Source organism: Bidens hawaiensis, unplaced genomic scaffold (genome assembly GCF_021521415.1).
Source record: "Bidens hawaiensis isolate Kalapana, Puna unplaced genomic scaffold, B.hawaiensis_p1.1 tig00039181_1, whole genome shotgun sequence".
Classification (NCBI taxonomy): domain Eukaryota; kingdom Viridiplantae; phylum Streptophyta; class Magnoliopsida; order Asterales; family Asteraceae; genus Bidens; species Bidens hawaiensis.
Genome location: NW_027496905.1, coordinates 36,927 through 50,630, shown reverse-complemented (window position 1 = coordinate 50,630; position 13,704 = coordinate 36,927).

Below are 13,704 nucleotides of genomic sequence, written 5' to 3'. Positions count from 1 at the left end.
TGAACACGTACAAGGTTCGCAGTCCTTACCTATGTTCACCATTTATGGTACGTACAAGGTTCGCAGTCCTTCCCTATACCATAATACATCCACAACACGTACAAGGTTCGCAGTCCTTCCCTATGTTGCAACCTAACTCATAGCACGTACGAGGTTCGCAGTCCTCCCCTATGCTACAAAACCAGCACGTATAAGGTTAACAGCCCTTTCCTATGCTGACATACATTCACAACACGTACAAGGTTCGCAGTCCTTCCCTATGTTGCAACCTAACTCATAGCACGTACGAGGTTCGCAGTCCTCCCCTATGCTACAAAACCAGCACGTATAAGGTTCACAGCCCTTTCCTATGCTGACACCTATCTACATTTACATCTATCATCTACATCACGTATAAGGCTCGCAGTCCTTAACTACGCCATCACCTGCCGAGTCTATGTCCGACAGAAGCTAGAGGGATTTGCCATCCTAACTTACCATGTCGAACATAGAACTCACATGCCATTCGTGTACCTATATACACATACTTATATTATAACATAAGAACACTCTAGGCATTCTTTACCTCATTCATTTAACAACCATACCCCTTGTCGACACGTGCAATATCCGAAGATCGTTCACGCCCCGACAAGTATTCATTTGAAACATTCGTACATCTTCCATATATAATATTCGTACCTTCATTTATAACCTGACAGTACGCGCAATATCCGAAGATCGTTCGCGTACCGACAAGCAATCATTCATACCTATCACCTATATCACATATGACATACACTTATCACTTAGGATAAATGTATTAACAACACATCGAGTATGCACACAGCCCTGAAAACATAACAAGGAATGGGGCTAGAAACTCACATGAATTCTGCTTCTTTTTCTGATAGCTGTAAATCCCTTCTCTATCTGAGCTCAGCTGACTGTACAAGTTACACGTATCAAACAACTATCACTACTCATATCATCTTTCCAGTCTTAACTACTACCCACAACGAACGGGGGTCCGGGGGCAGCGCCCCTGGCAGCGGGGTCTAGGGGCGGCAGCCCCTAGCAGGGTCCAAGGGGCAGAGCCCCTGGCTGGGGTCGAGCTGCAAGGTCAGCTTGGAAAAATTTTATTTACATTAACTGTCTTAACACATTTTCCATTAGGTTTTTAATTTATTTTCTAAACGAACTTCACTTCAGGCGAAGTTAAACCTCGGGCGAACTTGGCTTCAGGCGAAGTTAAACCTTAGGCGAACTTGGCTTCAGGCGAAGTTAAACCTTAGGCGAACTTGGCTTCAGGCGAAGTTATCCTTAGGCGAACTTGGCTTCAGGCGAAGTTAAACCTTAGGCGAACTTGGCTTCAGGCGAAGTTAAACCTTAGGCGAACTTGGCCGTAGGCGAAGTTATCCTTAGGCGAAGTTACACTTGAAGGCGAAGTTACGCTTGAAGGCGAAGTTCATCAGGCGAACTTAATCTTGCAGGCGAAGTTATCGCGCTGCAGATCTGTTTGCCCATAACTCCTTCGTTTCTTAGCCAAATAACTCGATTTTGGTACCCACGGAATCGTATGATCGGCGCCTACAAATCCCAACCATCAAATCGGCCTAAAATCGACGTTTTAGGGGTCCGATTTGGGCAGTTTGGGTTTCGGGTCCGGTTAACCCATCCAATCCTAACCATTTTCAGTAATATTAGCTTTGTTGGATTTGTTCTTACCTTACCAACTCAGATCTATCAACAAAATCTCGGGTCTCGGCTTCGAATCTTGATCGGTTAGAATGTGTGTGTTTTGAGTGTGTGTATGGAATATGTGAGAAATGGTGGTTAAGGGTATTTATATTAGGGATCATGGGCTTAAGCCCATGGACTCTCCTTCCTTCGTTCATAACCCAAGTCCATAACCCATATCCATTACCCAACACTAGCCCGACCCATACCAACTCCTACTCTATTTATATCCCGATAACCCGAGTAAACTTTCCCTCTATTATTAAGTAATATAATTAATATTATCTTGAAATTTCGGGATGTTACATCCCCGACACTCGCCCCCATGCTGATAACCGCATTTCCCACACCTAGGAAACGTCCTTGTCTGCGGTTCCTGCCTTCCGCCTGAACTAGTCATGGCGTAGTTCTGGGCAGCGGGCCTAGCACGTTTACTTTGCTGCTTTTCCTGGATCCTATGGTCATGTGTACCTCGCTTTCCCCCAGCGGATTCTCCTGCCACCTTCAGTGACCCGCTCCTTACGAAATCATATGTGACGATACCAGCCTGCGTCACCGCACCCTCAAACGTCTGGTGTCCCCCCGCGTTAACTATACTCCTTACTACTGAAGTTAGTCCCCAAATATAACGCTCCACCCTCTTCGACTCTGGGGTGACCAACCACGGTACTAATCGCGACAGCTCATTAAACCGGTTCGTATAACCCAAGTGGTCCGCCCCCTGCATCTCCAGGTTCCACAATTCATTTTCTAATTTCTGCAATTCATTTTTCGGGAAGAAATGTTCCAGTACAAGAGCCTTGAGCTCTGTCTAGGTCATGCGGTTTGTCGCCGCCTGACCGCGAGTCTGCACTATGGTGTTCCACCATGTCAAGGCATGGTCCGTGAATGTGCAGGTGGCGTACTTAACAACACAATCCTCGGGGCAGTTGCTGATGTTCACAACTGATTCTATTTTCTCGATCCACTTAACCAACCCATTTGGTCCTTCAGACCCGCTAAACTCTAGGGGCTTGCACAACATAAAGTCTTTGATTGAACAACCCCTGGATGCAGGAATCGGCCCAGTGCGGTTCGTTTCTACAGTTGGTATAGGGCCATTACTGTCCGTAACGACCACCCTAGGCGGTGCGTCATTACTCGGAATCGTGTTATCGTTCTGTGGAGGATTAGAATTTTGTTCCCCGTCATTATTGGTGGTCGTTTGATTGCTCGGAGGGGTTGGATTGGTCGAATTGTTAATACTGGCGGCGATGCGCGATACTATATCCGGTATCGCCGCCTCTAACTGTTGAGCAATCAAATGGCTCACATCTACTTCCAACATTTGAGCTGATCATTTTGGTGCCATTCTACACAACATCAAGAAAATACATATAATTAATACAAGTTCCAATCATAACACACAACCCACATTCCATTCATTAATAAACATCAGTACATATTACATCAATGTCAGTTCACATACTTTCCTGTCATCATTACATAGGTTAAGTTTTCATACATAGGGCCTATGTCGGCATCATCTCGACATAACCCGCAATGGGTCAGTGCTTGAATGATACCCAAAAGTATCTATAATGATATACCCCAAAAGAGACCCCCTAAAGGCCAGTGGTTGTATTATAACTACACAAGATTCACTCTATGTTAGCATCACCACTAACTGCTTACACAGAGTATCAAAAAGCGGTCCATGACTTCTACCATCCTAACATCACTAAACACGGTGGTATACCCACCACACCATCACTGCCACCAACACCACCATCACTGCCAACACACCCCGGACCCGCGCCTCTAACCGATCAATCATCAATTGGGAGTATGAGCACTCCCTCCTTAGCTGCGCAATCGCATACTAGTGGTCTAGTATGCAGTCCCCCAGATACATCCGCCTCTGCACTCCCACTGTCAAGGCGGCGGAGTGCTCGTTCACCTGCTCGGTGAGCACTCGAAGCCATGCCGCTGCGTCCCTTTCCTGCCTAGGGAGACCCCACACAGGTGGAGTCACAGGTTCGGGCTGGGAGCGGGAGGGCTCGCCCCTGCGGGTAGCAAGTCTGGGTGGGGGAGAGGTAGGTGGGACATGCGGGACACTGATCCGCGCCGTGAGGCGGGGTCCGAATCCGGGAGGGATAGGGGTGGCCTGTGGTGCGGGTGGGGTGGGGGATCTGACAATCCTGACTGGGGAGGACTGGCTAGAGCTCCTACGACTAGTCTCGCTAGGCTCAGAGCTGGATGATATGCGTAGACTCCCAGAGTTCCCGGAGCTGATTTCCTCCGGGTCCTCCTCCACCGATAAACTATGAGTTCTCGACATTCTTACCTGCACACAAGTTAATCAAACATATAGTTCTTTCCATAGTGTAAACCATAATCAAATTAATATACACTTACTTATACAACTTGACCACATAACAATATTATCATATATTTACACATATGTTGCCAATTTTACCTATTAAAGTCCCCCGTGACTTCCCCCGAATTCCCTCGTGCAGACAAGTCTGTTATTATGTTCCGGACCATAATAACTCACTTGTCCATCCAAGTTCATCCAGATCTCGTCACTATAAATTATTAGTTGATATTCAGATCTTATAATACTTGAGCTACTGGTTATATTTTAGGTATCTTTTTAAAGACATCCTAATTCTTTATAACCAATGGCTCTGATACCAAGTTCTGTAACACCCCACAACCGCAGCGGAAACGTAAACAGGGTGCGACAGACTCGTCTGATATCAACAGCATTGCTTATAAAGAAAACGCCACTACATTAATTTACATCGCAATTCATTGTTCCGAGTTTCGTTATCATCTAGGCGTTAACACATAAGTTTTACCGATAATACGTTAACATATTCAATACAAAATAAAGATCACTAAGCCTCCACAAAAGCACGCATCATCAAGCACGTATCAATTATTCCAGTTTGGGAGTACCAAGAAAGCATGTAAAGAAAACGGGTCAACTACGAATAGTTGGTGAGTTTCACTAATTTAAATAAACCATGACAAATCATTATAGTAATCATATATTAGCGATGAAATTATGCTGAGCCCACAAGTGAAACCTCTGTTAACCCAGAGACACATCCAATAACCTCTGGGGACACTGTTAACCCAGAAACACATTTAATAACCTCTGGGGACACTGTTAACCCAGAAACACATCTAATAACCTCTGGGGACACTGTTAACCCAGAAACACATTTAATACCCTCTGGGGACACTGTTAACCCAGAAACCCATTTAATAACCTCTGGGGACACTGTTAACCCAGAACACTGTTTCGGGCCTTACAATGTTAGCAACTCAGACAATTACCATCTTAATACATTACCGTACGATTCCCGTACAATAAACATTATATAAATACATTCATTTCCATGCGATCAGCATGTACTTAAACATTTTGATAGAAACATGCTTCCCGCCCCGGGAAAATATTTAAAACAGTTCAGTAAAAAGGGGCTCGTGAAACTCACTTTCTCGTGAGTCAGTATGTAGTACAGTGAACAGCTATGAGCCTGAATCTGTAATATGATACCTAAGTCGTTACTATACAATTTCCATAAATTAAATCCGTGTCAACCGGTACATCTGGGGACACTGTTAACCCAGTACTGTACTCGATCCGGGGACAATGTTAACCCAGAGACACTTCTCAGGACTCAGATTGTGATATTTCTTAGAGTTTAACCGTCAAAATTATTATTATTATGTTTTCCCCGTTTTGCGTGCCTAGCACGGTTATCCGTTTTTATGTTTCAAAAATGAGTTTGGTCACACACGACCCGAAAATAGTGTTCGACTGATATTTTAGTTAAAGCCGTGAATTTAGAGCTCGGTTTAGACGCCCCGTTTGACCGCGGGACCCGTTTCCGTCTTTAGGGTGCCGGAAACTGTTATTTCGTATAAAAAAAATACCCAAATCATCCGAATTATTTTCGGATGATTTATTTTTACTTGATTAACTTAGTTTCATGAAAATAGTTCATTTTTAAGGTTTTTATACACCAGTCAGCTCGCTTAGGCGAACTTTGCCGGTTTACGCGTTTTAAGCTTTAAAAGTTTGTTTTTATGTTCTTTTTAGCACAAATAATTATCCGTTTAGTCTCGGATCTTGAAATTTTGAAAAAATCACTTTTTGACAGTAAAGAATTTTATAAAAATATTTCCAGAATTAATTTTTATATTTAACATTTATTTATCTATTTTTAAACGTCATTTAAACACCAAATATATCAAAAATACCAAACGACCTTAGAAAAATCCCAAATTTTTCTGGGATGACCCCTGCCATCCACATAGTTCCCTGTAATTTTTCCAGAACCAAAATCTCATTTTTCATGCCATTTTCACCAAAACCGAGCTAGAAAACCCTAGACTCGTTTTACCGAAAAGCCTACTTAGACTTCTCCAACGGATCTGAAATTTTGTGTGTGACTTTTATATTTTATAAAAAGCTTATCTGGAATTTTCCAGAATTTTTCATGATGTTTAACTATTTTTCATCATTTTTAGCCAAAACCGAGCATTAAATTCACCAAATATTCATCCTTTGTCCAAAAATTACCAAATTTTCACAGATCTCATATTTTCATGTGTAGATCATCTCTGTGAAATTTCATGACCCAAATCTAAGTCTATCACAATCTGTCCAATTCATATAAACCATACGAAAAACCGAACTACCTTGTGTTTCTAGCTTTAGATCGCAAAAATCTTGCTTTCTAGCCTTTGCTAGCAACTAGATATAACACCTACAAGCACAATAACACCACACCAAGCAAGTTACACCCACAATCAAGCCAATTCTTTCATGGTTTCGGTTATGATATAGAAACAAAGATTTTAACCGTAAAAATTCGTGTTTGACTCTTTTAACTCCTTTCTTGGACCAAGATCCCTTGTATAACTTGTATACATCACTTGATCACGCAAGAATCGGTTCCATCTCGGGTTTTCACCCATTTTTCACTTGGAACCTCATTTTCTTGTAAAAACTCAAGATCATGGAATTGAAACTAGAATTTATGCATTTACAACATGCATTTACCTTGTGTTCTTGGTGTAAATCAAAGGAAAATTGGATGAATGTTTGAAGGGTTGAGAGAATTGTGGAGTTGGGATGTTAGAAAAAAAGAAAATGAAATGTTAATCCATATGCATGGACCGATCGGTCCTCATAATGGTGTGGGGTGGGGCCCACACCTCAAATCTTGGCCACACATTCGGATTGTGTAATCCGGATAATGTTGTGGATAATCTGGTTCAGTTCGTTTTTCGGTTAAACGTTTAATTCCGCTCAAAACGAGGCCAAAACGGTCGTATTTCGGCTTAAAAATAAAATTTATATAAAACCGATTTAAAACTTTAAAAACTTAAACCATGACATTTATTTACTTGAAACATCATATTATTAATAATTGTGCATCTTTTTCGGCTTGATCGATCATCTCTTGCTTGGTTTGGTATAAAAGATTTCGTTTAACGTACCAACGTACCATTAAATCGAAATTCTTTTCTGTGCTTTATTTCACTTATCCCGAAGCTTTAATACTTCGTAAACATCACTAAACATTATATATTTCGTCTATAATGTAATCCCCGATTCATTCGGGTTTCAATAACCGTCAATCGGTTAACCGTACCTCCAATACGATTAACTGTATAATCGAGTATAATTCATACCGTGAATCATACATACTCGTATAAATTCATATATTCAATATTAAATGACACATAAATAGTATATACCGGCTAGGGTATACCTGAATTTGCCGGAATCGTTACACGTGCTCTCCTCCTCAAACCTTCTCGAAGATGTCGCTCTGGTTCAGAAAGGGGGGAAACAAGCTCAGGACTGGGTGTGGTGGACATTCATCACCCGAAAGAAACGCGGAATGGAAACAAACATGACTCAGAAAACAACCTAGAAAGCTAACTAAAAAAATATAAATAAAATAAGATGAATAAAAATGAAATAGACTAAAATAATATAGAGCAAAAATATCAACAAGGTAAATCAACTACTCGTATCGTTTTTAAAAGTAAAACATCGTGTCCCCCACAACGGCACCAAAAACTTGACGTGTGCGGATATATATATAAAATTTGAATAAAAGTTTCACACAAATCGGGTTTTAAAAATGGTTTTCACCAACAACCAAACCACACACGAAAGGCAAGTGTACCTATCGTTTGTAGGAAAGTATCGGTAAGAACCGAGTGTCAATCCATGGACACGGCTAACTTTTGATACTAAATCTTTGTAATTAATTTAACCAAATAAACAATCTAAATAATTTTTCAAGTCACTAAACTAGCATACAACAATAACAAAGCTAATAAAATATAACTAACAATCAATCCAAAGAAAGCTACTTAGACTATGCATCCACTTAAACTTAGTGACAAAATGACAATGATAATGGCAAACATCATGTATTAAGCATCAATATCAAATTCCAATCAAGGCAACCTAATATTAATAACAAAACATCATGATGGATATTCATCAAGTTAATAACCATTGATTGGTAAGCTTGTCAAAACTACCTAATCTCACAATTAAAGGAAAGCTAGCGTGAAAACAACAAACTAACCACCTAAAATCATGTAAAATAGACAAGTTCAAGAACACTAGTTAAACACATGAATCTTTTAAATTAGCAAAATAAACTAAGGATTATGGCCTTAATATCTAGCAAACATCAACCAACTCAAAGAATCATGTTATCACCATACAATTTTCCAATATCAAGTGATAGGTTTCATGCTTGTTAAAATTCATAACCAAGTTAATTTTCACTAGTCACTCCTAACTTAGTGATATAAACAAAGTATGCATACACAAGCTAAGTTCATAAACAAATACTCAACACATAGTTTTCCAACATATTATGGCTAGGCATCTATCAAACTAACAAGATTAGGAATTAAGACAAGCATTCAACCATTAAACTCTATTCAAGAACATGTCATAGACTTGAAGAACAACAACTTGCCAAAATCATGCATAGATAAACATCACATAAGTAAGAGTTTCAACATAATCTAAGTAACAAGAGTACTTAGCCCATAAGGCTTAATACAACAACCAAAATCAAAGTAATCTTACAAATCATTGTCAAGAACAAAATATTGCAAACTAAGATGAATGCTGATTTCTACTTGAAAGGATGATCACACAAAGATGGAAGCCTTGAATTCTCTCTAGCACACAAACAATAATTTTCTAGCAATTTTAGAGAATTCCCCTAAGGCTCCACACTTGAAATGAGGACAATGGAAGTGTATTTATGCTTTCCGGACGTCTGGCACGGGCTTGCACGACGGTGCCTAATTGTGGAAAGTCAATTCCTTGCTTTAATCTGACCGAAAAGTCAGATTTCTCTATTCTGGCACGGGCTTGCACGGCCTAGCATGGGCATGCACAGGCTGGCACTACCTTGCACGGGCTGGTTATTTTGAAATTTCTTGGCATTAGATCCTGCACTGGCTTGCACTGGTGCGTTTTCTGGTTGTCACGGTCCCATGCACAGGCTGGTATGGGCGTGCATGTCTGGCATATTGCTGTATTTTTTCCCCGAAACGCCCTCTTTTCATGTTTTCTTTGTCGGGCTGGCGCCTGGACCTGCAAATTCACAATTAACTCAAATAAGTACCTAAAACAATGAATTTGCATGGAGTTCGGCATAAATATAAGGATAATTCGATGCAATAAGATGTACACTTTGTGTTACATCAACTGCTATTTTCTCTGGATCAAAATCCACTACTGTCTCCCAATCGGTAACTGCTAACAATGATGTTTCTGTTTTGTGTGCGCGGATGAAAAACTATATGGAGCAGCAGATCAAAACCAACTAGAGGATCCTCCACGAGATTGAGGAGATCAAGAGAACTAGGAAGACTGCTAAAAACTCAAGTCCCATTATCCCAAAGATACTTGACTTCTGCACTCCAGATTTCCCAAGTCAAAGATATCCAGGATCCTCTTATCATCAACAAGGATCTTCAGATATCTTCCCAAAAGGATCCTCTGCCCAACATTCACAAGGATCATCCATCCTTCAACAAGGATCCTCGAGTCAATACTTAAGATCCTCCAGCCAATTCTCACAAGGATCCTCCACCTTCTAGTCTGGACCTTCAGGTTTCCATCAAGGATCCTCTGCTCACCAGTTTCAAGGATACTCTGTGTTTCAACCAGGATCCTTGGGCTTCCAAATAGAAGCTATCGTTCATTAGCACCGGGATCCTACAACCCTTATGGAAAGGAACCTTTGAAGGAGCCACGATCAAGGCCAACTGAGGTCCATGAAGGGGACTTCATACCCATGCAGACCAATGCTCCTGTTGGACCAACTCTCTACACTGAGACAATATATCCTGGCAGAGCTATGGAATAGGATATTTTGATCACACAAGAAGTAACCCTTATTATAACGTATCTTCTAGCACTACTCATGGTAGTAATGCAGGATACAGGATTCAACCAAGCGATAGCCAGAGAGTTACAAAAGCTCAAGGACATGATATCCAGTGTATTGGGGGTTATCAAACCCATCCCAGAAGTGCCAATGGGGAGTCATAACATATCCAGATTCGCTCCTTTGATTTGTGATGCTGAAATACCAAAGCGCTTCACCGCCCTAACATGAAATTATATGATGGAAATAAGTCCTATTCCAGAAATAAATCCTTCACCGTCCACTGATCCTGAGGAACAAGTAGCCTTGTACCGAGAAAGGATGGAAATAAATTCTATTCCAGAAAAGCTGAAAGAATCTTGTTTGTGCAAAGGATTCGGATCAACACTCACAGGATCTGCCCTCAAATGGCTGCTAAGTCTTCCTCCTAATTTGATTACTTCTTTTTCTCATTTGATAAATATGTTTAATAGTCAATTTTCATGTAGTAGATCCTTTGAGAAGTTAACTAGTGATTTATATAGGATTGTCCAACCTCGTGGGGAACCCCTTAGATAGTTCCTTACTAGGTTTGGGAGAGAGGCCTTGGAGATTCGAAACCTGGATGTCCCGACAGCTGTTGAGGCATTCAAATTGGGATTCTAAAAGGACTCTCTATTTTATCAAGATCTTGTTATGATCCCATGCAGGAACCTAGATGAAGTTCGAAATAGGGCTCTGAGGTTCATCAGATTAGAGGAAGATCAGAGGATACTCCATCAAAAAATGAATCTCAAGACAAGAAACAAGGATCCTACTTCAGGAACAATAGTTCCAAACCATATTCCAAACCGAATAATCAAAAGATCAATGCTGTGGAGGAAGAAGGGGATGATGAAGATTTTCCAAAGATATCCGATTATTGCTTCTCTGTGGATATGGCAGGAGTAATGCTCGCTGTCAGAAACTTGGGTGATAAAGCAAAATGGTCGAGGAAGAATGGGAAGGCACCTCCCCCTAAAGATAAATCAAAATAGTGTGCTTTTCATGAAGACTTCGGCCACATGACGGAATATTGTATTGCCTTGAGGAAGGAAATTAGTTACCTCCTCAGGAAAGGCTACCTCAAGGAGCTGTTTGGAATAAAAAAGTACAGGACCCAGGATCCTGAACCGGTCCCGAAAAAGGCTGCTCCACCTCCTCTAGATGCACAAGTTATCAACGTGATCTTTGGAGGCTCTGACATATGTGGAACTTCTTATTCCGCGACGAAGAAGCACGCTAAAGAATGTAAATTATAGAATGCTGAAAACCCATCAGGACTTCCACAAAAAATCAGCAACAAGTCATCTCTTTTGACGACGATGATCAAGTCAATGTCCAGGATTCTCATCACGATGGTTTGGTCATTACTTTGTTTATTTCTAACCATTATGTTCGCAGGATCCTCATTGACGGCGTGAGTTCAGTCAATATCATCCAGCTGGAAGTGCTAAAAAAGATGAATATTCTAGAATCCAAAATCGTCCCAAGATCCTCAGTCCTTGTAGGATTCAGTGGAGAAACAAAGAACACACTGGGGACATCAAATTTCCTGTCTACATCGAAGTAGTAAACTCTATTCAAAATTTTGTGTTATTGATACTTTGTCTTATTGCAATGTCATTCTTGGCAGGCCTTGGATACATGAAATGAAGGCGATTCCCTCTACCTACCATCAATGTGTGAAGTTTCCTACTCCATGAGGGATTGCAAAGATTGAGAGTGACCAACAAGATGCCAAGGATTGCTATACTTCTTCAATGAAACCTACAAAGAAGCTAAGGGAAGCATAGCAATTACAGAAAACAATGAAGAACATCATGGAGACCAGGAAACAAGATTCTAAGAAAATAGTCTTAGACCCAAAGTATCCTAATAACAAAGTCCTAATCGGAGTGGAGATTCAAGAATCCATCGAGAGGGATCTAATATCCTTCTTAAAATGAAGAAAAACAACTTTTACATGGAAACACGAGGATATGACAGGTATTTCTAAGAACATTATAACTCATAAACTTAGAATTGATCCTTCTTTCTGGCCATTCCATCAAAAAAGAAGAAAGTTTGCCTCGTAGAGAAATGCAATCATCCAGGAAGAGGTACAGAAACTCTTGAAGGCAGGTATGATTAGGGAGGTAAAGTATCCGAAATGGTTAGCCAATGTGGTTGTTGTTCAAATGAAAAACTGAAAGTGGAGGGTATGTGTCGATTTTACTAATTTGAATAAGGCATGTCCCAAGGATCCTTTCCCTCTCCCCCACATTGACTCTATGGTGGATGCTACCGTAGGATATGAAATGCTGACTTTTATGGATGCTTCATCCGGATTTCAACAAATCCAGATGGAACCATCTGACCAAGAGGATACAACATTTATAACCCCTACGGGCATATATTTTTACATTGCTATGCCGTTTGGTCTTAGAAATGTAGGTGCCACATATCATAGTTAACATGATGTTCAAGGATCAACTAGGTGATACCATGGAAGTCTATATCGATGACATGGTAGTGAAATCAAAAAATGCCAAAGACCACCTCAAGGATTTAGAAGTAGCATATGACATCCTGACAAATACAACATGAAGCTGAACCCATCAAAGTGTGTATTTGATGTAAAGGCTAGAAAACTCCTTGGATACTTAGTGACCAAAAGGGGAATAGATGCAAGTCCGGAGCAAATCCAAGCTATTATAAACCTCAAGTCCCCAATGGATGTTAAAGAAGTTCAAAGGCTAACAGGAAGGGTGGCGGCATTAAACAGATTCATCTACAAATCTTCAGAGAAATGCAAAGAATTCTATGATATTCTAAGGAAAAATAAGAGGTTTGAATGGACGGAGAAACATGAAGCCGCCCTCACCGCCCTGAAGAACTACCTATCCTCAACCTCCGCTTTGATTTTTTGCAAGGAAAAAACCCGTTATCCCGAGGATAACAAGAAAAAAACCCCGGGTGGTGAAAACTATCACCACCAATTCATTAATAATCAAAATCAGTTACAAGAGGTGGAGCTAATTGGATCGTGATTACAAAGTGCGAGTACTGCTAAGTCTCGAGTGTTAAGAGCGTGTGTGAAATAATCCAAGTGTAGCTCTATTTATACTGAAAGTAAGCTAACAAGAAGTCCTAAAAAATAGGAAATAATAGACTAAATCAAATAGTAGCCGTTTTCCCCTATTTAACACGTTCTTTGAAGTTGTTGGCGAGTGGTCCGATTCTTCAGGAGGTCATGGGAACGTTATAAGACCTGGTAAAAAACAAATAAAAGCCATTGAATCGTTAGTTATATAATATATTAAGGATACCTGTTTCTTGGGAGGATACTGTATCCTTGAGTTATCCTAAATATATCGCTTGCTGAGGATACTGAAAATCTGAGCCCTAACAATTGTCCCTAAAATTAACGACTGTGAAAGTTTTTTACAGCTGTTAATTTTTTGAAATTTGAATTAAGCATGTTGGATAGATTAGCTGCACGTGTCGAACATCCGTGAAACCTACTAAACCCTTGATTATC